The sequence below is a fragment of the Bombus huntii genome, chromosome 8 (genome assembly GCF_024542735.1).
Source record: "Bombus huntii isolate Logan2020A chromosome 8, iyBomHunt1.1, whole genome shotgun sequence".
NCBI classification, from domain to species: domain Eukaryota; kingdom Metazoa; phylum Arthropoda; class Insecta; order Hymenoptera; family Apidae; genus Bombus; species Bombus huntii.
This window is the reverse complement of record NC_066245.1, coordinates 1,277,455-1,300,427: the sequence shown is the minus strand read 5'-3', so window position 1 is coordinate 1,300,427 and position 22,973 is coordinate 1,277,455. Positions and strand designations below refer to the sequence as shown.

Here is a 22,973-nt window from a genome sequence, read left to right as displayed (position 1 = left end):
CTGACAGTCTCGCGCGTAGACCTAAGATTCGTTCGTCTTAAATTCAGGAAAAGAGACGAATTATTGCACGCTTTAGGTTAGTGCCTGCTGCGCGCCATACCTAAACTCTTGAACCGACAGAATGGACCACTGGAGGATTGTCCGTTGAACGTGTTGGACAACCGCACGTACAGCTTCGCCTTACGAAATAATCAGCAGATTAAGGTGGATATCTGTACGAGAAGACGCTCCGATCGTTTATTCGTCGTGATTATTGTCACGTGGATTATCGGATAGACGTCGCATCCCTAATCCACAACGATGCGATGCTTTTCCTTATTTCACTACAAAATACACGATAATATATATATATACGTATACATTTATACTACACATCTGCCTTACTAAAACATAAAATACTTTACTTGTACTAATCGACTCGTCTCCGAATTAGAAACTTCATTTACGTATATACGTACGTATATCGCGTGCCAACGTCCTTGCTAACACATCGTTCTCGTACAAAATTTATTTTCGTATCGTATAAAACCTTAGGTATGTCGGTTTACCTAAATTAATGTAAAAATGTTTTTTTCAAACTTCGGAACTTTTAATTTACGTCCCACATCGTCTCGCAGAACTAGAACAGAATGTGTTAAGTGGACACGAATTCGATGATCTCTGGTTCTTTGCCTTCGCCGAATCAAATTTTGAACGTCGTTGAACAATTTTGCGCGGAAGTTGTTATTCGCGAAACAGTAAAATGTCCGCGATCGGGAAATATTTTCAATTCGAGCAGTTCGGAACCGTTGAGTTTTCATTGCTTAGTCGTTATCACCATAAACGGAAACGAGCGATTAATACGTTATTTTGAAAGCAGTGCACTCCGCGTGATTTGATATTCAAAAGGTCATTTAGGTATCAACGTGCTGACTGATTCCCAGAAAAAGAACTTAACATTTCGCTGCGTACAGCAGTTGACCGTATCAACTGTTTGCCGGCGACTAATTAATTTAGACAATTTTGTCAGTTGCGATTTAAATCAATCTTTATATCAGTATCAATGTTTGAAATTCAAATTGGTTGAGATATAGTTATCGTGGAAGTACCGATGAAGCTGAATTTGAACGTTGAACGTATGATCGTGAACGACTTATAACCGGACAATGAATTTTCGACGAAGACAATGACATAGAATAATTCTATCGAGCGGAGCAGAAGCTTCACTGCCTCTTATTTCAAAAAAGATCGGTCCTGGAGCAATAATCTATAACGATTGCTACAAAGCGTACGAACGAATTGATAAAAACGTGTATCGATATCGCACGATGGATCGGTCAGAAAACTTCGCTGATCCAGATACGGGTGTTCATGTGTGTGTTACGCGTGATGATATTCCTACGTATTTAACCATTATTTGACAGAATCTATATCGAAAAAAATATTTGATCTCGATAAACGATTAGATCGTTTTCTTCCAAATAATGACACATACGTAAATGAGAATGTGAGTGAAGAAAGAAAATGAAACGTTTTGCTTATTGATACCATAGTAAGATACATAAAGAGGAAGGCGGAGAAGAGGCTTCTTGATTTTGTTCTGAATTGAGTGTGGGTTAGATTCGAATCGCCTAAACAAACGCTCTTGGTTATTTGCGCTGTATTAAGCGTAAATAGCGCGCGGAAAATTATCCAGTCTCGAGTAAACTTTTGATAATAATGTTTTAGTAAACAACTAGCTGCCAGCTAAAACCTTCCCAACGCTACTAAGGGTGATAAATATTTATTATTATAGGTCATAAGTAGTATATAATATACAGGGTGGTTGGTAACTGGTGGTTGGTAACAAGCGGAAAGGGGGTGATTCTACTCGAAAAAAGAAGTCGAAAATATAGAATAACAATTTTTCGTTTGAGGCTTTGTTTTCGAGAAAGTCAACTTTGAATTTTCGCTCGGTACGCGTGCGGTACGTTATAACGGATCTCACTGTAGATCGTTGTCTCGATGGAAAAATTAAAAAAAAAATGGAAAAATTTTTATTCCATGTTTTCGACTTTTTTTTCGCGTAGAATCACCCCATTTCCGCTTGTACCATCAGTTACCAACCACCCTGTATAGGAATATATTACAAGCTCAATGGTAAATACAACGATGAATTACGGACGCGTCGGTTATACCTGAAGAATTACCGCAAATCGCTTGGCTAATCTACCTAAAACCGAGCTTATTAACAGATTGTTTGTAAAGCCCTATTTCAACTTTTAATCAATCCGCTCTGCCCTGTTAGATAAATCTTAATTGTATCTTTCGAATTGCTTCGTGCTGATATCTCTGTCCTTCCCCATCTCGCTCCATCGCGCTTTACCCTAACGGCGCGAACAAAAGTCCCTCGGTTTAAACAAAACACGCGCAGAATGGTACTCGATCGAATTTCTCGCGAACCCATCGCGACAAATCAATTTCAAGTCCAGACGCGTGTTCCAATAACATTCAACGAAAAATATTCTTATCCTTCCGCAGGATTTCGTTGCTCGACGGTTTAATTAAACGTATGTAGACGGCAATGCGCCTCCGAAGCGTTAATCGACGGACGCTTTCAATTTTTAAACACGCAACCCCACGGGGGGACGTTTTAATTCCATCTCTACCGAACATGCACGCACCGTGAAACGACGCGGATGTAAGGAAACAGCGAGGCTCGGTGGGGACTATCTCTCCGCTTATTCGAGTGTAAACGCATAAGAATAGAAACATACACGCGGCAGGCGGTGCGGCCGCGTTTTCTTACCGACCGAAGGAGAAGCAAACGTCTGAAAGGGAGAACGATGAAGAAAATGAGACAGCTAAAAGGAGGAGGTGGGGCGGTAGGAGGAGGAGGAGAGGAGAGGAGAGGAGAGGAGAGGAGAGGAGAGGTAAGAAGAGAAAGAGAAGAAACGTTGGCAGTGGTTGGTAGTGGAGGGTGCGAGAACGTGAAGAGGGTGGGAACGAACGGAACGAGAGTGGATAGGGTAGCTAAGACGACCGGCTCCCAAGTAATTATAAAATGCAATCAATACTTTACATATTTTTCACGCAAGTTGGAGGGTTGCTTTCCCTGGATCCCGTACAAGTTTCCGTACGGGCTCCTCCGTTCCTTTTCATACGGCAGCAGACGTCGTATAACACGTGCGCACAAATAATTACAGACACCGGGGCTTTTTACTCGCGAATTGACTTTGTTAAAGTTTAAACAATGGCCACCGTTACTCGCTGAAACACACGCGAATAGAACGTGAACGGAACGCTCGTGAAAGATCTTGTCATCCGCGGTTCACGTCACGTCAACTTTACCTTTGTAAGGTGCTCGTGTATAAAGGTCGCTAACCATTGAATACGTTATCGACACGCACCCTTTTAATTAATATCATCCGCTTTGCATACATTTATAACGGAATTATCGACGTTCGCTAACAATCACAAACTGTAGACGGCTGATTTTTCCCGTCGAAGACGATACGTTTATTTTACTTAAAACTTAGTTTCTAAGAAGGAAATTGTAGAACATTGGTTAAATTATTTTCTATCAAACGTTCGTTGCTACCCGTAAAACTTCGTTTTACTTAAACAGAAATGTAACTGCCGGTGATCGTTTACCGCTTTAACGTTATCAATTTACGTTCTCGAATCTATTTTATTATGATCGATATAGACAAACGTTTTTCGCTATTAGACCGAGACAATAACTATTACCACTCGAATTTCTTCGGAACTGTGAAAATGAAATGAAATTTTAGACGATGAATATGGATCGCATCCTGCAAAAACGATAATAGATTCTATAGAATTCTATAGAATAGTCAACATCGTCTGTGTTCTAATAGCGAACAGTGACGTGCCTGGTGCACGTACGATCGATCACGTCGATATTCGTACGCCATTTAAAACTGAATAACTTTCTTAAAATGGAATTAAAGAAGTTTGTTTCGAGAAGTTAATAGGACCAGTTTACCGGACGATATGTGAGACAAATTTTGAAAGAATCGCAATCGGTCGGAATCTGTAAGAAAACTACAAATAATACGTTTTGCGGATTTATGTCAGCTACAGGTGTATTACGTGCTGAAAATTTCATTAAAATCGATTATCGTTGTTACGAGCTAAAAACGGTTAAAAATGATGAAAATCGCAATTTTTCACCACTTTCTGCCTATAACTCTAACGAATCCAAAGATTCTTACGTCTTTCGGTGCCTGTTGCTTCTTTCCGTATTAACCGACTTCGACAAAACATTCAGCATATATATAAATCTTCGAAACGTGTTGTTTAAGTTTTCATTACGGGGGCAGATAGAAAAGTTTTAAAAAGCGATCTTTGCCTGTTTCTTCGCGATTCTGAAAATTGCAACTTTCTCAAATCTTCCTCGCGCGTCATCTTGTAAATTAATCCTTCGAAATTATAAAAAAAAAAAGAAGGAAAGAAAGACAGAAGAAAAAGAAAAGGAGACGAACAGCTCAAGCCCTTTATCCCAATTTTAAAAAAGTAGTGTACAAAATAATACAATAGAAAGATATAGATCTAGAAATATATATAGATCTAGAATATATAGATCTAGAAAATATATAAATATATATATATAAAATAAATATATATAATATATATATAATATAATATAATATATATATATAATATAATATATATATAAATAAAAATATATATATATCTATATAAATATATAGATCTAGAAAAGACTATACGTAGTATGTATTTGTCGGTAAAACACTACCACGGGTTATTTAATACTCGTTTTAAAAATTACTTTCCTAAAGAATTCGTTATACCGTCAAAGACTGGCCACAAGCAGCGCTACAGTTATACGTAAATGAAAACAATAAAATACGCCACATTTAGATGCCGACAGACGAAATAATATTTCTGAAATGTAAAGTCGCGAACAACGACGCCGAGTAAAAGATCTAAGGAAAATCAACATCCGTAGGGTTCGATCGATCGGAATACCAGCTAAAGAATTTAACGAATATGATAATAAAGGTGTACTCGTAGGTAGCTGCACTCTTCACAATGCGTCCCAACAGAAAAGAGCAAGAAGGGAAGTGGAGAGAGACGACTGATTTTAATAATGAAAAACGTGGTGCACCATCGCACCGGTAATTACGCTTGTACAAATGTATCACGAGATGCAAGAACAACGACGAATTCGTGACTGAGAATGTAACGTTCAAAAATGAACGAACAATGAGACCGGTCGGAGGAAATAATGTAAATTCGCAGTACCCGAAACAATAACCCTTGAGCGTCGCTCGAAAACACTCTGGTTACCCCTCGCCGCTGCTTGCTTCGAGGGAGCAAAAGAGGAAGAAGAGCCGACGTCGCGATCGTCTTTGACCCTAAATCCGTGCGCTACCTCGTGAACTTCAGAGACTGATTTACTACTTCGGCAGCCAGCGCGTTCAACTCGGCCTTTACCAGCAAACAGCTTAATTAAAATTATGATATCGCATCGTTTGTCGAAGCTTACTGCTGCTACCAGTTTTCAAAACATTCGTCGAACGATTCGAGCCAACTTTGCCCCGCATAATTGTTCGTTGATACGTTTTTAACTAACGAATCGATCGTGCAACGAGTTTGACCTAATATCGATCAGCTAGCTTTCCGTATTACAGATTTACGCCAAGGTATTTAACAATCGTGAAAACGTATCTCGATCCTATCTTCGTTTAGTTTTATTACTTGGCCGAACTCTTGTTCTCGCCAAGAGTAAAACGTTGTTTCCAATAACGGCGTTTTATTCGAGGTATTTGATACTTGTACTCGCACAAAACCGAATATATTAAATCGATGTTGTAGGATTCAACGGTTATCAGTGTTCCTAATTGATCGTACATCTTTGTTTCACGCTTTATTAGAACTAGACTAGAAACGGTGAAACGAAGAATCGAAGGAATCATACAAGAGACGAGATCAGCATGGAAAAATCAATTTTGCGTTATTAACAACAGATAAACCGTAATTACTAATCGAATCGTTCCGGTCCTCGGAATAACGATAACTGAACCCATCGAAAATTCCCATACAAGCCTCTCCATCCGATTAATACCGGAACACTATCCTTCGGGAGACCCACCGGTGCTACTACCTCCCCCATGAACAACCCCTCTGAGCCACCCGCGAAAGTAAGTAGTGAGTGAGCGGCATTCAAGGGTTGGTGACTATGGGGGAGGTAGGGGAGAGGGGTGGCAGTAGCTCCAGCGGCAGTAGGCAGTAAGAGAAAAGAAGAAAGATCGGGACGAGGGAAAAGCGCGAGAGAGAAGAGGCCAGTGGAGGGTAGGCTAGGTAGGGTGGGTACCGAGGGTACGGCCAGATTTTAACGATTCCTCTGCCGCGGAGTCTTAAGAGAAAGAATGGCGGGGTTGGGTGAAATGAGAGGAGAGCGTCGGGGGTTGGCGAGGGTGTCGAGGGTGGCGAGGGTGTTGGTGGGTAGGGATGGCGCGGAAAGAAGAGAAAAGGGAGCATAGGAAAAGACGAAGAAGGAGGGAGACGAAGAGGGCGGCGGGGCGGGGGGGTATGGGAGCAAGAGGAGGAGGAGAAGGAGGAGGATAGAGAGAGGGTGAAAGGGGGAGGACGGTGGAGATCGCGGTGGCGGTCGACGAGGGTGAGCGGGGAGAGTGTGGGGCGAAGGACGCGAAATGAAGAAATTCTATCTACATTTCCAACCCTTCATGCAGCGTCTTACCCCCTTCGCCGCCGAGACCCCGCACCGTTCCTCCCGGTCGCCCTCTTCTTTTCTCTTTCTTCTGCCTTCGCTTCTTCTTCCGCCCACTTCGTTCCTTCGGCTGCCTAACCTTCTGCCCCCTCCTCATCTATCTCATCCTACCGACGGCAACCCGACCAACCCCCCGCGCTCGCCTTCTCTCCGCGATGTCCCCTCGATCCGCGCAGCCCGCGAGCAACCACCCCGCTGAGACAATACGACCAACTCACCCCCTGCCACGGTCCGTCTTCTTCGCCTTCTTCTTCCTCTTCTTCATCCGTCGAACTCTTACACGTACATCCGTCCCTCTCTTTTTCTCTACCGCTCGTTTCCTTGTCCTGTCTCATTGCCTCTCCCTCTCCTTCCCTCTCTCCCTCTCTCTCTCTCTCTCTCCCTCCCTCCCTCTCTCTCCCTCTCTCTCATCCTAACCCCTTGAAGACCGGTATCGCCACCCACTACCATCAGCATCGCGACTACCAGAAGAGTACGCCGAGCCAGAATTCCTTCGGAGCCTTCTTTCGTTCCCTCTCGCTCTCACCTTTTCGTCCTATGCTACGTACCTTCCTGTTCCCGCTCTTCAACGGTGCTCTGGCCGCCACTTCTTTCTCTTTTCTTAAACACAAAAGCGAAAATTTTGCTTATTAGAATATTTCCAGGAGGTGTTCCCCCTTCTTGCTTCGACTACACCCTCCTCCACTCGCTTCGCGTTCTACCGGTCCTTCTTTCCTCTTGTCGATGTCCATTCGTCTTTCTCTCTCTCCCACTCCCTCTCCCTCTTTCTTTACCGTCGACAACGCGCGTTCAACTTGCTTGCGCCTTTCGTCGTCATCGTTCTCCTTGGTCTGGTCCGCGGCGCGGCGCGGCGCGGCGCAGGGCAGGGGTAAGTCCGTGCACTCAAGTGTGACGGCACTGGGCTGCGCCGTCGGTCGGGTTACTCGCGCTCGTACCTCTCGTTTCAAGCGTCTAGCCGTTCGTCGACGCCGCTGCCACTGGCGGCCATTACTATGATTGTGTGCACGGAACTTTAATTATTGTTATAGCGGCCCGACGAGCCCAGTGTATGACAATAAGGAGCACCGACGGTGCTTTGCTCGGGCAGGTGTACAAGTTGCGGCCGGTGGATGCATACGCTGCCGCGTGCTCGCATACGCGGATAATCGACGCGGCTCTGTGTGCGCACGCAAATCCTTTGCTCCCACAAAAGACTCACAGATTGCAATCTTTCGTGCTTTTCTACGTTTTTCTTTTCGCGCTCCATCTTTCCCCTTGCTACTTACCTTCCGTATTATGTTCGTTTTCGTGGCCGTTTGCCCCTTAGAATCGCTACACGGGAAAGCATACGTACGCTTTCGGGTTCGCTTTCGAGTTACATCGGGCTTTGAACTCGTAATAAATCGAGTAATTAGTCGGCTTAGAATTTGTACGGCTTGACGCGGAATAATATGCCGCGAAGAGTAAAGGTGCGTGAGTGTCTCGCGGGCCAAAGCTTCCGTCGAAAGCGAGCGGTGCGCTTTTCGAAGTTTCGCGGGCTCTTGCCGCGATCATGCGGTCGCCTCTTCGGTTACCGTGACGTCATACGACAAACTCCACGCGTTTCGTTCGAGCCGAACCATCGCAACGAAAGGGACAAAGACGAAGGCAGACAAGCTGGGGAAAGTTTTTGTCGCCGATTCAATTGAATTTTCCTTCTTGACACTTTCTCTTGGGGAACGCTCGCTTGCCTTTTCCTTTTCAACGTTCGACGCTCTGTTCCTGCGTAGTCTCGTCGGTATGTTTTCTTTCATTGATCACAGGGACGTTAACGTTCAAATCGTAGAACATAGGTGTAAGCGCGATAATTAATCAGTCATAGATAAATGATATTGCGTGAATGCATTTTCGTTGCGCCAAGTCTGTGTCTCGCTGTGAAACTAATGCACGTATATCGAACACCTTCGTATTTCTACGAAACTAATCGTATCGCGAAACGTAATCATACGATTCCACGTAATTAGCGAAAAACGACGCGATAGGAGTTCGATCTGGTAAACTTTGGGCAACTTTTTGGACGTAGAAAATTCTAGAAATATCTGTCACGAAGGGTAGCGTATAAAGCTTGCCGTGATGTAAGATACCGAATGATAGGGGAGAACGTGTTGTTGAAAGAGAGAGGGGCGAGACAGTAACAAACAATGGAAAGGTAGTCTTGGCAGACAATAGCTCGTGTGGAACAAACACGTCTCGCTGTTTCTTATCCTTCCCCTTCCCCCCTCCCGCTCCCCTTCGCCGCCGACGCTACGCCTCGCCGATGTCCCCTCGCGCACAAGCCAAACCATCGTCCCGGGCTACATTCTCCTCCGGACTTCACATACTTACGTTTTCAAGCTTTAAAAGCTCTATCGCTCTCTGCCTCCTATACACAATTCGGAACAATAGGGTGGACAGCAGTCGTACTCGCAATGATTCGCCGTAATTTTTCTATCTAAACCAGAGATGCGTAAACCACTGAAATTTGCGGTTGCGTGATTCTTCAACGATAATCGTTCGCTTTGAGCTCTCTCAACGATACGCTTTCTACGTATACGTACGTATATGTACTTCGCGTCTGCAAATTCGTGTCAGTCGATAACAATTTTAAAATACAAGTAAACGTACGAGAGAACAAGATCGAATCGAAGATCTTTGGAACATGATCGCGCGAAAGATATTAACGATTGCAGGAAAACGTCAGAAAGGTACATCCACGAATTAAAACTTGTTATTCAACAAATTGATATTAACAATTGTCGTATTAGCGGGAAAAATAATAAATACTGACTAACCTTTAGAAACAGAAGTAATTGACGATTCTTCCTTAACGATGGATCTTTAATACAGCTTTGCTGTAGGCAGATAGCCACAAAAGCGTCTCGTGTTATTTTTAACGTTGTTTATTGAAAATCACAACAGAAATTTACGTATAATCGAGTCCTAAAAGGCACGAGTACGTGGATTGGAAATTTAAATAGCGTAGCATGCGGCAAATGCCGCATGGACACGAACACGAACGATATCGCTCGACATCTATCGCCCGACGAAGCAGAAATCGAAAGCATATCCGACGTTATATTCTTTCAGTGGGATGCTTGCAACGAGGTTACACCGAATCGCCGAGACCAGCGAAACGATTTTCATTTTCTTTCTCCTCGAACGGATCGGCACAATCGGAACGCTCCATCGGTATTACGAATAGAAGCCCGAGGTGGATCTCCGATGGTGGATTTATAATTGTCGCGATCTCGCACCTAAGGAATAATGTCTCTCGAACGAGCCTTCGAATGTTTTATAACTCAAGTTGTTAATTATTCTATTGGATTTTGTTGTCGATAAAGGATAATTACGTTGTAATCTGGTCGTAATCGCGTTCTTATTAGCCGACGATCCGAAAATTCGGTGAACTACGATCTGTTCGTAACTTGGACGCATAATCGACGCTTTTACGGGGCTTGGCTGTAAATCGGTCACGATAAAACTTCAAACTCCGCCCGACCATCCAAAAACTTTCCACTCCCCTCGCGTATCATCGTCCTCGTCGTTCCGTAAGTTGCCCGATGTCGGAGTAGAAACAAAACAGAGCTGCTGCAAGGATCGCGTTAGAAAATGAAAGAGAAGGAAAAAAAGAACAGGAGCGATACGAAGGGAAGATGAGACGACGACGGTCGAAGCGAGAAGTTTTGCATACATTCGAGAAAAGAAATCTAGAATTTTTCGTATAGCCCCGTAACCTGTCCGAAGAAGCTCAAGGTAATTCTGCTATGTATATGTACACCTTCGTCAGGTAGGGACCCTCTTTGACCCTCGCAGGTGCCAGATAATGGCACGAGTAAGAAACATCGACAGAGGCGAGACAAGAAACGAAGGACGAAAGAAGCAAGAGGTCTCGAGGCCGGCGGGAGACAACAAGCGTGGAAGCAAGGACGAGGGAAAAGAAAAGGAAGAGGACAACGAATGACAAAACGGGGTTGGATAGGGGGGAACGGCATATAAGCGGTGCTGATTATTAGAAAGGGAAAGGGTTACAGAGGCCTTAAGTGTAAAAGATTATCGGAAGGGAGAGGAGCACCGAGCACCGGTATCAGCAGAAGCAGCAACAGCAGCAACAGCAACAGCGGCGGCAGCAGCAGCGGCAGCACCAGCAACGACGACAACGATGAGGAGGACGACGACGTCGTCGGCAGCCCACTTTTTCCTCAAAAGGGGAACGGCTTTGGAAAGGGGGGGTGGGAGGAGTGTGAGAAAGAAGGAGGATGAGGGGGTAGATGGTTGGTGGAAGCTCGCTGGGTAAGAGTCGGGGGTACGGAGCACGAAATGAGGGTTCCTGAGTTTTTGCCAGGCGATCAATAAAAGTCTCTATGCTCTCCTCTTATACTTGTCGTATAACGAAGTAGGCTGGCTGACTGTAAGGGGTTTGGGTGCGTGGCCCGGTGCGTGCATTAATTCCACCTCCGCCACCTCCGTCTCTCACTCATTCCACCCTTCTGGCTCGTTCCTTTTCTGGCCGGTGTCCTTAGTACACCCTCTCGGTCCCGCTCATTCTCTTCAGCCTCGTTTCGACTCCTCTACATTCCCCCTTGCCCTCTCTTATCCTACACGCCCTCGTTTCCTCTCCGCGTCTTCCTGCCTCGACTCATCAACGCTCGGCGCCTATGAGAGCACGCAGCCGGATACGAAGGGTACGACGCGCGACGAAGAGAATTCGGCGATCTGCTATACTCTCGCCGCAACGGTGTCTTCGCCGGAGCTAGCGCAGGACGCGTTTTAAGAAAATCTGACGCTCCTTCCACCGTTCTTTCTTGTCCTTCCTCCGCGTCATCTCGAAGACCGTCTGTGGTCCTGTATCCTAAGCTTTGATTCTCGCCCCTGCCGCTCTCCTCCTCCCTGGCACGTCGCCGCTTTCCGCGACAGATTTGCCTCTCGCGATATAGGCGCGCGCTGCCTCTTTCTTTCCCACACTTTTCCTCTCCGCGAACAAACGTCCGCGAAATAATTCCGCTACTTTCAGTTTGCTCCTTAAGACCGAACCTTTCGCTATTTCTACCGATTTTCATATTAAATATGTAGTTCGTGCATAGTTTATATTCCCATAGCTGTCTCACAGTTTTCCCATAGATCTTCGATATTTGAAAAGAAAATGAACAACGAAACACTGTAAATATTCGCCTTCGATAAATCCCTCGACAACACGTTCGCCGTTCACGATCTTTCAGCATTTTCCACTTTCTCGTTTACCCGGTTACTTTATCCCGTCTTACGCGTTCCTACATCCCCTTTCTTCGAACCCCATGCTCTTTTCACGTGTTTGCGTCTGCCAGTCGGTAATCCGTGTCAACGTGGATTCTCTTTGTCTAACCTCGGCTCTTGTGAAAGCACATGGTACCAACAGTCAGACACAAGAGCGATTTACAATTATCCAGCCGAGTCGACCCGCGTTGTTTTCCAACGACTTTCCTCTTCTCGAGTCGGTCGCTTCTAAACGCGCACTTGTTTAGATTTTTCGTTTTCTTCGCCTCCGATTCACTCGCTTACCCGTACGTGTTGTTTATAGTCCGTTTCCGATGTAAAGATACAGCCATAGATTCGAAAGTGTCGTCGGGACGCGATGAAAAGCTATTGATCGAAGCAACGCGACAACGTCTTGTTGATCATTTTACATTTTACAATAACGAATCAAGCCCCGTTATGCAATTTGCATCTCACGAACAGACTATGCAATATCATATCTATACAATAATATGCTTAAGCTTTTCTTATGCTCTTTGCGATATTCCATCACCTAGAAGTATACATTTGCGACGTTTTATTAATCGTATATTGTAATTCTTTGATCATTGGTAAATTATAATTATGATTATATAAATCCTTAATCTTTGATAAAAGAACGTAATAAACTAGCTTCGTTATACGTCATAGCGCGCAACGCGATTTAAAAATCGAAGTATAACGGACAAAAGTATCTGCACAAGTAACTTATAATCTTCTCGCATACCGATATCTTCGCAACCCTCGCTGACTTCCATTAGAAGTAGGAGAGTCTCCCTGCTGGACACTTGCCAAGCTACGTACCGTGCTAATAGAAACGAGAAGGGTGCAGGTAGATCGAGAGAACATTATACCCAACAGCATAACTCAATTGATAATTAACACGTCCTCCTACCTGTATTAAATACTTGCACATTTCCCTTAACAAATGTTTATTAAGACAGATATCGAAAGATTTTTCGTAAAATTTATGAATTTGAAATATTACAGTCGTACGTAACGTTATTTCTATAACGTAGTTCCAATCTTTTCTTCGATGAATTGTGCACATCGTCTTTTGCATATATTCTTTTCTAGCTTTTGCATCGTTAAATGTCGCATAAATGTCGCGTAAATGTCGCATAAACGCGTAAAAATCTACAAGTCCGATCGTTGTACATCGTAGTGAAATAAGTGGCAATACTACGTCGTTAAGGATAAAACACAGAAATTCGTTCGACAGTAAGCGTGTTAAACGCTTGTCATCCTCCTTGCTTCGTTGTTTCGTATGCTGCTGTGCAAAGCGGTAAAATCCTGCATGATTTGCAGAAAGTTTAGGACGCGTCTGAAATACAGGTAGGAGGGAGAGACGGAAAACTAGCCTGGGTCCACGCGGTTTCTCGACGCTGCTTAGAAATTCGCTCGGACAGGAAGAAATCCCACGACGAGCTTCGTGTAAGCCACGGCGGATACTGCGATCTGATTTCATTTTATTTCTTCGTGCGTTTCTTCTCTTTCCCATTCTTATCCCCCTGTATCTTTTCCTGCGCCATCTCTACCTCGTTCCCGATCCCTTCTCCACCCGCAAACATACTTCCCATTTACTTTACCACATCACGCGACGGCTGCTTCTTCTTTCCGGCCGATCAGCCCTCGCTATCTTGTATCGGTCGAGAACAAGCGAGAAGATAAAAGGTTTCGCTGGCAAGTGTAGCCGGACGAATCAAGAAAAGACTCTTTGATTTCCCACTGTCCGATTCTGGGCCCGAGAACGACGGGTTCACAAATCTCACTGGCGCGAAAAATCAATATTTTTCAAAGAAAAGTCTTCGCGATGATTTCAGCATATTAAAAATATATTATTCCGCTGTACGCTGAATCTCAATATATATACGTGGAGCAAGATTTAATTATAAAATAGGCAAACGCGATTCTAAAATTACAAAGCCGAATAATAGATCGTTGAGTTTATTCACGTCTAAATGAAAATTCTATACCTGAAAGAATACTACATTGAACGATGAAATTCATTGGATAGAATAATTTTAGAAAACCCGAAAATTAATCGCTTCTATTCTATCGTCTATTCAATTTATACGACAAATACAGCCGGATAAGTCAGAATTTAGCGTTTCTATGCGGAAAAATATTTTCTGATGGACAGAAATTCGTGGAAGTCGCAACATCTTTTCATCGTAATTTGCGACGAGCTGTTTATAAAGTTACGAAACCTATGCCAAAATAATCTTTCGAATATTTTGTCGAATAAATCGCTTAAAGTAGAAACTACCGATCGACGCTTCTTAAACGAGTTTCGACCAAGTTTCCACTTTTAATAAATTCCCGCCAACTGACATTTTCATTTGCTGTCGCGATACATTAATATAGATACAACACTTTATAGAAATAATGCGCACGATCAATATCTACGATTTTACTTCGTTTAAAGCTTATTTTTAAAGACTCATTACGAATATTTCATAAGAAAAAAACTTGCAGCTATGACACCGGATTAGATAAACGCTGGCCCTCTGACGATTAATCTGTAAGCCGATTCAGTGCCGAAGAAACTTCCTGTACAACGCTTCAAATTTTCTGTTTAACACTTCGCAAATCATTAATGCGTTATGAGCTGGACACCTGTTAAGTTGCTATCAAACTCTCAAACTTTCCGAACAGAGATAATCTCTGCCTCTCTCTCTTTCTCTCTCTCTTTCTCTCCCCACCCCCCCCCCCCCCTCTTCGCCTTACCCGTTTCTCTTTTAACAAACGGATTTTAAATTTGAGTTTGAAATTCAAACGGTTCGCCTCAAGATGGAAAGATGTCGATGCAAAATCATCTACATTTAAAATAAAATCCACGCGAAAGATCATTTACGAAACGACATTTTAATATTATTTTCGATCTTCTCACTTACGACGTCTTCGATGATTTCTCGTCGTCTCTTTGAGCGATACAAATTAAAACTCTTCGAAAATGAGGAATTTTAACTAAAAATACGATAATCCTTTGAGTCCACTAGCTTCAAGTCCGATAATTAATAAAACATAATTCCTCGTTTATTACAAGTATAAAAGAAAAACGGCAAAGAAGATTATTTCTCTGTCCCAATTCATTTCTTCTCAGAAATCGTTTCGTTTCACGTGTCATTTTTACCATATTATAAACAAAAGGAAAGTACGTGTGTTGTTTGTTGTACGTGCAGCGTTGAAGTTACCGGATCCGGTTCACATACAACCGGTAACGCGTTATAAAAACAAATTGATAAAACTGCGACTCGGCGTTATCGCAAAGTGAGGAGAATATGTTTGCCTCCTGCCCCTACAACGATTCTGATCAATTAATTGGCAATAGGGTACTGTGATTCGACCACTTCGTAGGAAACTCGTATTCTCATGGTTTCTCCGCATACCTAGCGTACGAATCTTCGTCTTCGCGCTACTATCGATCTTGCATATGTTTAAATACCTCGCTCAGCTAATTCGTACACACAATAGGCTTTAAGTGGATCGAAGGACCGCTACCGTGAATTTTCTGCGAAATTTCACGCAGATTACGATAGAACAGCGTTTTTTAATTCGGTCGCCGAAATTACAAATACGAAGGGCGGTAGGACTGGCCGGCTCATCGATGACATGGACGCTTTAATGAGATTCGATCGGTTATTCTTACAGCCAAGATGGTAATAGTCAGGTATTTCTCGATACGTTGGTGTAATCATTTCTGATTTACTGTTTTTGCCGAAGAAAACGCAAAGGAAAAGATATATTTTCACGTTTACGCGTAACATATCGGTATAAATCGAGAATAAGATCTCGAACCTCTAAGACTTTCTCCTCTAATTAAACATTATCGATCGCGTGTATCGTCGCATACATGTTGCCAGTTAATGTCACATGTTCCGTTAGGATATCACAGCAATTCTATAGTCTCTGCTTTGTGCGTTAAGACGTTGGATTAGTAAGCTTAATATTTTGCAAATTAATATTTCCATCTAGCACAACCAAGTAAATGAATATTATCCTGCCGCGCTTGTTTAGCTCGCGATACATTTTACGATATTAAAATGCGAATAGTAGCGATTACTTGTTTAACGAAACGCGTAACGATGTTATAACCACGAGAACAAGAAATATGTCTACTATATTTACCGCGGCTATCGCTCCACGAAGAAATTAACGATTCAAAAGGTGCGTTATTATAGTCACACTTTAGATACGTATATCGATGGAACACGTTTGAAACGCACGAACGTGTGATAAAGTGAACGAAACTAATATTAACTTAACGCTGCTGTCTACGCAAATTAAGGAATCTGAATAATAATAATAATAAGTCTGATTTAAATAGCAAACGACGTTAGCCGTTTCTACCATACACTGCAATACGTATCTTTACACGTTTCACCGTTTCCTTAGAAATCTGCGGTACCGCGTTCGATCATGCAAAAACATAAGGAACTGTGCGTGCAATCGTAAAACGCGTTCTTTCCACCGGAAGGTGTGAAATTCAATTTCTCCGTAGCAACTTCACCGTAAGTAACCAGATCGAAGAAAACGATCGATAAGATTAGAAATTGACCGAGCTAGACATTGGCCATCAGCTTTCTTTGCTCTAACACCGTCCTTCTCGTCCTTGAAATAATCCGCACGCTGTAATTACGTTCACCGGAAAACTGACAAGAATTTCCGAAAGGCTAATTAACGATCCGCAAAAGCGTTCGACCCGATCGGAAATACCTCTTCAATGGCCATGTTCCAAGAAACTCGTAACAGCTATATGTTGCACACGAGGACGTCGTGTGGTTAGGTGCACGCGCAGATAAACATACTTGCGCCGACTGTAAACAAAGAAGAACTACCGCAATCAGAAGAACACGCTTTGCCTTTATTAGGGTCTGTGAATCATACGATAACCATTAAACTATAGAAAATGCGATTTGTAACGGAGTTACAAAAACATATATGTACATATACTTGAACTTTGACTATTCGCTGTTTGTCCCTTCTATATGTACAATGACTAAACACGGAGAATAATGTTCGAAATCACGTTAACCTGAAAAAGTGGTAAACAATCGCGGTAACTTTTCCGAAACACTTATCGGTTATGATTAATGTTCTCGTGCCGTTAAAATCCTAGCACTGGCTTATCTTCTATATACGCGCCATACTCGACAATAAGGAATGTTCCACGATTCTGCGTATGTATCGCTATCTATCTTGTACGAACCTATTTGCTTCATTCGTGACGAGTTAGCATCTGCTTGAATAACCTAAACAAAGTATGTCTCTTAGACCGTAAATGCGACTCACTAGAGTCGAATAAGTCTTTACTTTTGTAGTGATTTAGAAAATACCTATCGCGAACCTACTATACATATCATTATCTGTTAACCACTCAATATCTATAGCTTGAGCAGTTTTTCGGCGAGGTATCATTTTTTACGACAAATATAATTCACGATACTAAAATCTCCTACTGATTTTTCAGTGATCTATAAATTTCGATATGTCCACGGGGTCCCGTGGATATTACCGTACCAATTACGAGCTAAAGAATAGCGTACAAACAAGAATTGTATTTAAAAGTTTTATACTTCTTCGCTTTCAGGTACATCGACATTTACTTCAGACTTTAGTAATAAGTTAAATAAGTTAATTCGGTAATAAGTTAATACAGTATTTCTTTTAGAAAGCTTACGTTAAACCGTTCTTTCAGCGAATAAATTCCAATATAAAAGTTGGCATTTTTTATCTTTCGTTCTTTTACTTTTTACATATATTATACTATTATTATACGATTATACTCGTAGCGGTAAAAAGGAAGTGACGTACGACGTACGGAGGACATATGGACTAGGTAGATGCGAACAGAAGCTTGTGACGCAAGAAAACGATACAACTTGCACATAAGCTTACCGATAGCGCAGTTCACGTTCGCCGCGTACTAGGCTCAATTTTCAGGCACCGTATGTACGTAATACGTACAGAGTAAACTCGTACACTTAGCCGCTTACTGCAGCCACGCGAGCTACAGAAGCGTGCCTTAAAAGTCCTATCGTTGGTTTCGGTGCGTTTCAACTGCAGCTTCTTAAAACGTACCTTTAGATCTTTTCAAAACTGCCACTCTTTTAACTTAGTCTCCGACGATTTACGCTTACCTTCGAAATATTAATGCACGATCAAACTCGATATAAATAAATAAAGATCACGAACGATTGTATCTTAATTAATAATTTCAAGTTTATAACTGTAAGAAAAACTGGAATACGTATTAATCGCACAAAGATGCATTTACTTTGTGTTATTTTTGTTCCGGTTAGATTTCCGTCTCAAATATAGGCAAGAAGGGAGTATTTTCGTCAACGATATCGTTAAGTCGCGATATATAAATATAAATGGCAAGTTTTTCGATATTCCACTCAAACTTGTATACTTAATATTTGACAGGTTGTAAGATTCTAAAATTATGTAATAATTGAATCCAAACTGTCGTGAGTTAGCTGTGACCCAATGACAGCGATTCCAACAGAAAGTTAAGTATAAAATTGATTGGATTTTCGACAACGTACCAACGTATACCGGAACGGATTGCGGATAACGACTGGCCGTCGCCGATCTCGCGTGTCCCATACGAGCGTAGATAGACCAACGTTAACCTAAAACCGTCATCGGGAATCGTCAAGCCGTAACGGGAGAAGGACGCAACCGCGAGAAAATGCTGCAACACGAGAGGAAAAAGGAAAGAAGGGACTAGAAGGGAAATCAAGCGACGAGGAAAAAAACGGACGGAGGAAGCGTAGGAAAATCAAGAAGAAAACTCGACAGAAACGGAGTGTGGGCTAGGGAGGGAGGGGGAGGGGGGAGGGGGGAGAGGGTCCGGAGTGTCGTGGCGCGAGTTGGCGCGGGGCGAAGCGGGCCAAAGCGGGGCGAAGCGGGGCGCAGAGAGAAGGAGTAGAGCGTCGCGGCGTTGTCCTCACACGTAGCGGCGCTTTCTTAATCATCATCTGTCTATCTCTCGGCATTAGTCGAGAAGAAGAGGAGATGGGCAACGATGCGGGGTAACCTACGAGGAATCCGCCGAACAGAAAGAGAGAAGGAGAAGCAAGGGAAAAGGGCAGGAGGAAAGGCCGAGCGTTCGGGGTACAAAGAGCGAGGAAACGGCAGAAGGAGGCAAAAGAAGGAAGCAGAGAAAGAGAAAAGCAAGGGAGCGGGAGCGGGAGAGGCAAGGAAAGAGAAAGGATGAAAAGACAGAAGGAAGGGGTGGGTGGGCGCGAGCGAACGCGTGCAGAGCAAAAGAACGAAGGAGGAAAGAGTCCACGTAGGAAGCGCTGGACGAACGGCGAAGAAAGACGGAAAGAGTGTACCAGACCGGAGAAGGATGAGGACGATGAGGGCGGGAGGGCAGCGGGGCGGAGGTGGGTGGGTGGTTGGGGGGGAGGGGGAGAGACGCTTCTTACTCCGCCCAGCATCCAAGATGGCGTTGGCAGCGGCTCCCCTCGTCATTAAAATCAATAATTAAAAAATACATCCGTGGGCACCTTCGCTTTTCTAGCGCCTCGTGACGCGTGCTCGGCACTACCCGCCCCACCAGCCCTCTCTGCGTATATATCTGTACATCTATATAGGTGTATGCGCGGCAACCAGCCGTCTGAGAACCACTGGGACCGCTTCTTCGTGGGTAGTGGGGCGACACGGGGGTTGACTCGGGGCTTGGAGAGACGCGGCAGTGGTAGTGGCAGCAACGCGCTGCTGGCAGGGGGTGACTGAGCCTGGCTCGTTAGGGGGAGAGGGGTGCAGTGGTACCAGGCTGCACTGGCGAGACCCTTAAACAGGGACACAAGGACGAGTGGATGGGTACGGAAGTAGGTACTTCCTCCGACCACCTCGCCACCCTCCCCCCGTCCTCCACCTAACCGTGTTGCCCCACCTTCGCTCGGTGCCCCCTTCCCCCTGCCCCCCTACAATCATCGCTCGTAGTACCTATTCCCTCGTACGACGCTTCAAATTCTATCAAATACAACGGGCCAACTAGATTTTGCGAGCCTTTCGATCGTCACGATTATCAACACGATATGGAATATTAATTAATTTCGCGGAGGTTCGACGACCGCGAACGAACGGCGGACACGACGGATCCGCGCCCGAGGCTTCCGGGGGACGACCAAAGCGTTGCACGAACCACGAATCCAGATTCTTTATGGAAGGCTATTACTTAAAATTCTGAAACATATTTACAAGGTTTTTTGGCTCGATCGAGATATACGTGCTATAATTACGTGCCTCAGAGGTTAATACTTCATACACGGTTATACATGGTCACACGCAACAATCGTGTTAACGATACTTTTCTTTAACGTTGAGCCACGATGAATTTGAAGAAATTTGTTCGAAATCTTGCGTCTGCTTGCTTAGAAAGTTTCAAGAAAGTTACTTTACGTATCTGTTGCAGCTACGGTTAACGCACTAGCATTCGCAAGTGGATTTATAAGCCGTAAGGTATAGAAGAAAGCACACGTAATTTATAACATTCTGCGTGGCTAGGCAGGCAACATTTCCTAAATTCATAAAATGCATCGTGCGTAGTGTAAATTGTTCGCGGTGCGATACCGTAAGAATAATTAAAAATCTCTCTCTTTCGTAGCGCTTGTGTAGAAAAACATCTCGTGATATCCGTAATCGCTTAAAATATACCGTTGTTCGATGCTTGCGAGTTTTCCATGAAAAGTTATTAAGCAGGTCTCGATCGGTTACATCGGTATCAATGTCTAGATCGTTCGGCCCTAAATCAAGGTTGTTCAGCTTTTATGTTACATCCCCGTGTTATCTCTGTCTCTGTATTAAACCGAATACAGCTTTTTAATTTACGCTCGATCGTACGTAATAAATTTCAGGCCAAGTACGTGTAAATTATTCCCAACAAATTCGCAATAATTTCGTATTCGTTTCTACCTACACTCAATTATACACGTGCAAGTTGTATAATTTGTAGTACTCGAAAGATTACGTTTATTGTAAATAAAAGTTATATCATTGATTTATCGTAACGTCCACATGCTCGTTTAACTACACGAACGATATACGGTTTTTAGGAGAAATCATCGAGAGAACGGAACACGAAGAAACGAACGTAAATCATTTCGTCGTTCTTATAGTGATTCTCGTGTAAAATTTTCACATAGTTTTTTTTATCATTATTTCATAGATTTCCAAATAATTTGCTACATGCGTTTCCATGAGACAAATCGGTATTCAAAAATGTAGATTTCGCGCCTCGAAACAAACGATAGTCCGTCTAACAGACAAGCAAGAAAATTAGTACAGTTTTAATGCGATATTTAACGCGATATTATCGTAATCGCAGAAACTGGGTTTTATAAAAAATTCGATATAACGTAGAGAATGGAGAAATCGTAGAAGAAGTCATACATCCTTTCGAGAAATTTTGTGATTTGAACGCCTCGTGTAAAACACAACCGACAGTCTAATGCTAAATGCGCGCATTTTTAAACATATCGCCTTAGGATCATCGATAGCGCAACTTGATAATTCATTGCTTTCTTCCTTTCCACGTTTCTCGGAATTATCGAAAGCGATTAAATTATCGAATATAGTAAATATCGTCGTGCTGAGATCGCTTAACGAGCAACGATGAACACGTAGAACGGTAATAAAAAAAAATATCGTTCGATTATAAGGAATTTCTATCTATGTCCTTCGCACGACTTAATTGTATAGCGTTTGACAGCGTTCAAGGCAGATCATGCGTTAAGATAGTGCGATGACGAAGATCGCTTCGAAAATTACCGTATATTTTCGTGTGATAATATTCAATACGTGCGTGTATCGAAATAGGTATGTTATCGAAGAACCGATTATCCGAACTTTAAGCATATTTCTGTCGGCAAAATAAATGACAACGTACCAGGTTAACGATTTATCGTCCTTTACGCATCGATTACGCATTACGAAGGGCATTGATAAAATTTAAACACAGGAAGTTTGTTCGATAACGCGAAATTTACAACCCTCGAAATATACGTATTCAAATTCATTTATACATTAGCTACTTCGTTATCGGTGCCGTGTATAATACGTGTGTTCCTAGTATATTAGTACTGTGATATTTATTCATTTTGATATATTTTAATAATGGAAAAGTTGCAGCAATCGTCGAAACGAACGTGCACGATTATCGTATCGATAGTAATCGAAATATACATATTTTCTTTCTTAATTACAACCATTATAGCGTACATATAAAATATATACGCACATATGAATACCTTACCACGAAGCAACGAATGTAACGGATTACTCTGTGATAGAATTATACGATGTCAACAGCTTCTCATGCAAACCTATCGTATCATATGCATTATCGTAATTCGTGGCATGCGTACTAAAAGTAATTAATAACAAAATAGAAACGACTATATTCAACGTCTTTCGTCGTATTTTGTGTATTTTCGCGCGATACTTGTAATTCGTTCAAACTAATCGTTGGACGGAGAGTTTGAACCAACTATGCTTCCAAAACCTAACTGATATTACGGATATTAACAACTGCGTTACATGCCACATTTGACATGACAAATCAAATATGCAAATTATAATTATGTTTGTAACTCTAATAGAATCGTGGTTACAATCTCTACCGTGATTTCAGCTGTTAGCAGATATAAAGAGTTTAGCGATTAGCTTGAATCGTACTCTTATACGTTAGATCGTACCGGTCGTCGTCCTAACGCGTAAAATTTCAAAGCGTCGTTGCTTGCATCGTCTTATTCGAAATAAGAAAAAACGAGATAACGCTTTCGATGTGGAAACAATTACCTACTACGTGCATACTCTGATTAGCCTTTGCCGTATCACGGAACAGAAGGACGTAAAATTGCAAGTGTCGGAAATATATAGAAGCAGATTTTGGCCGTAAATCAGCATCGGAAGTTTGGTTGGTTTCGACCGATAGTTGGGTTACTAACGA

General features: G+C 42.8%; 1 protein-coding gene across 1 annotated transcript in view; it reads right to left on the bottom strand.

The window, feature by feature from the left end:
• LOC126868756 (diacylglycerol lipase-beta-like) overlaps positions 1 to 22,973 on the bottom strand; it is a 136,629-nt gene that overhangs the window by 110,546 nt on the left and 3,110 nt on the right. The window lies entirely within an intron of this gene.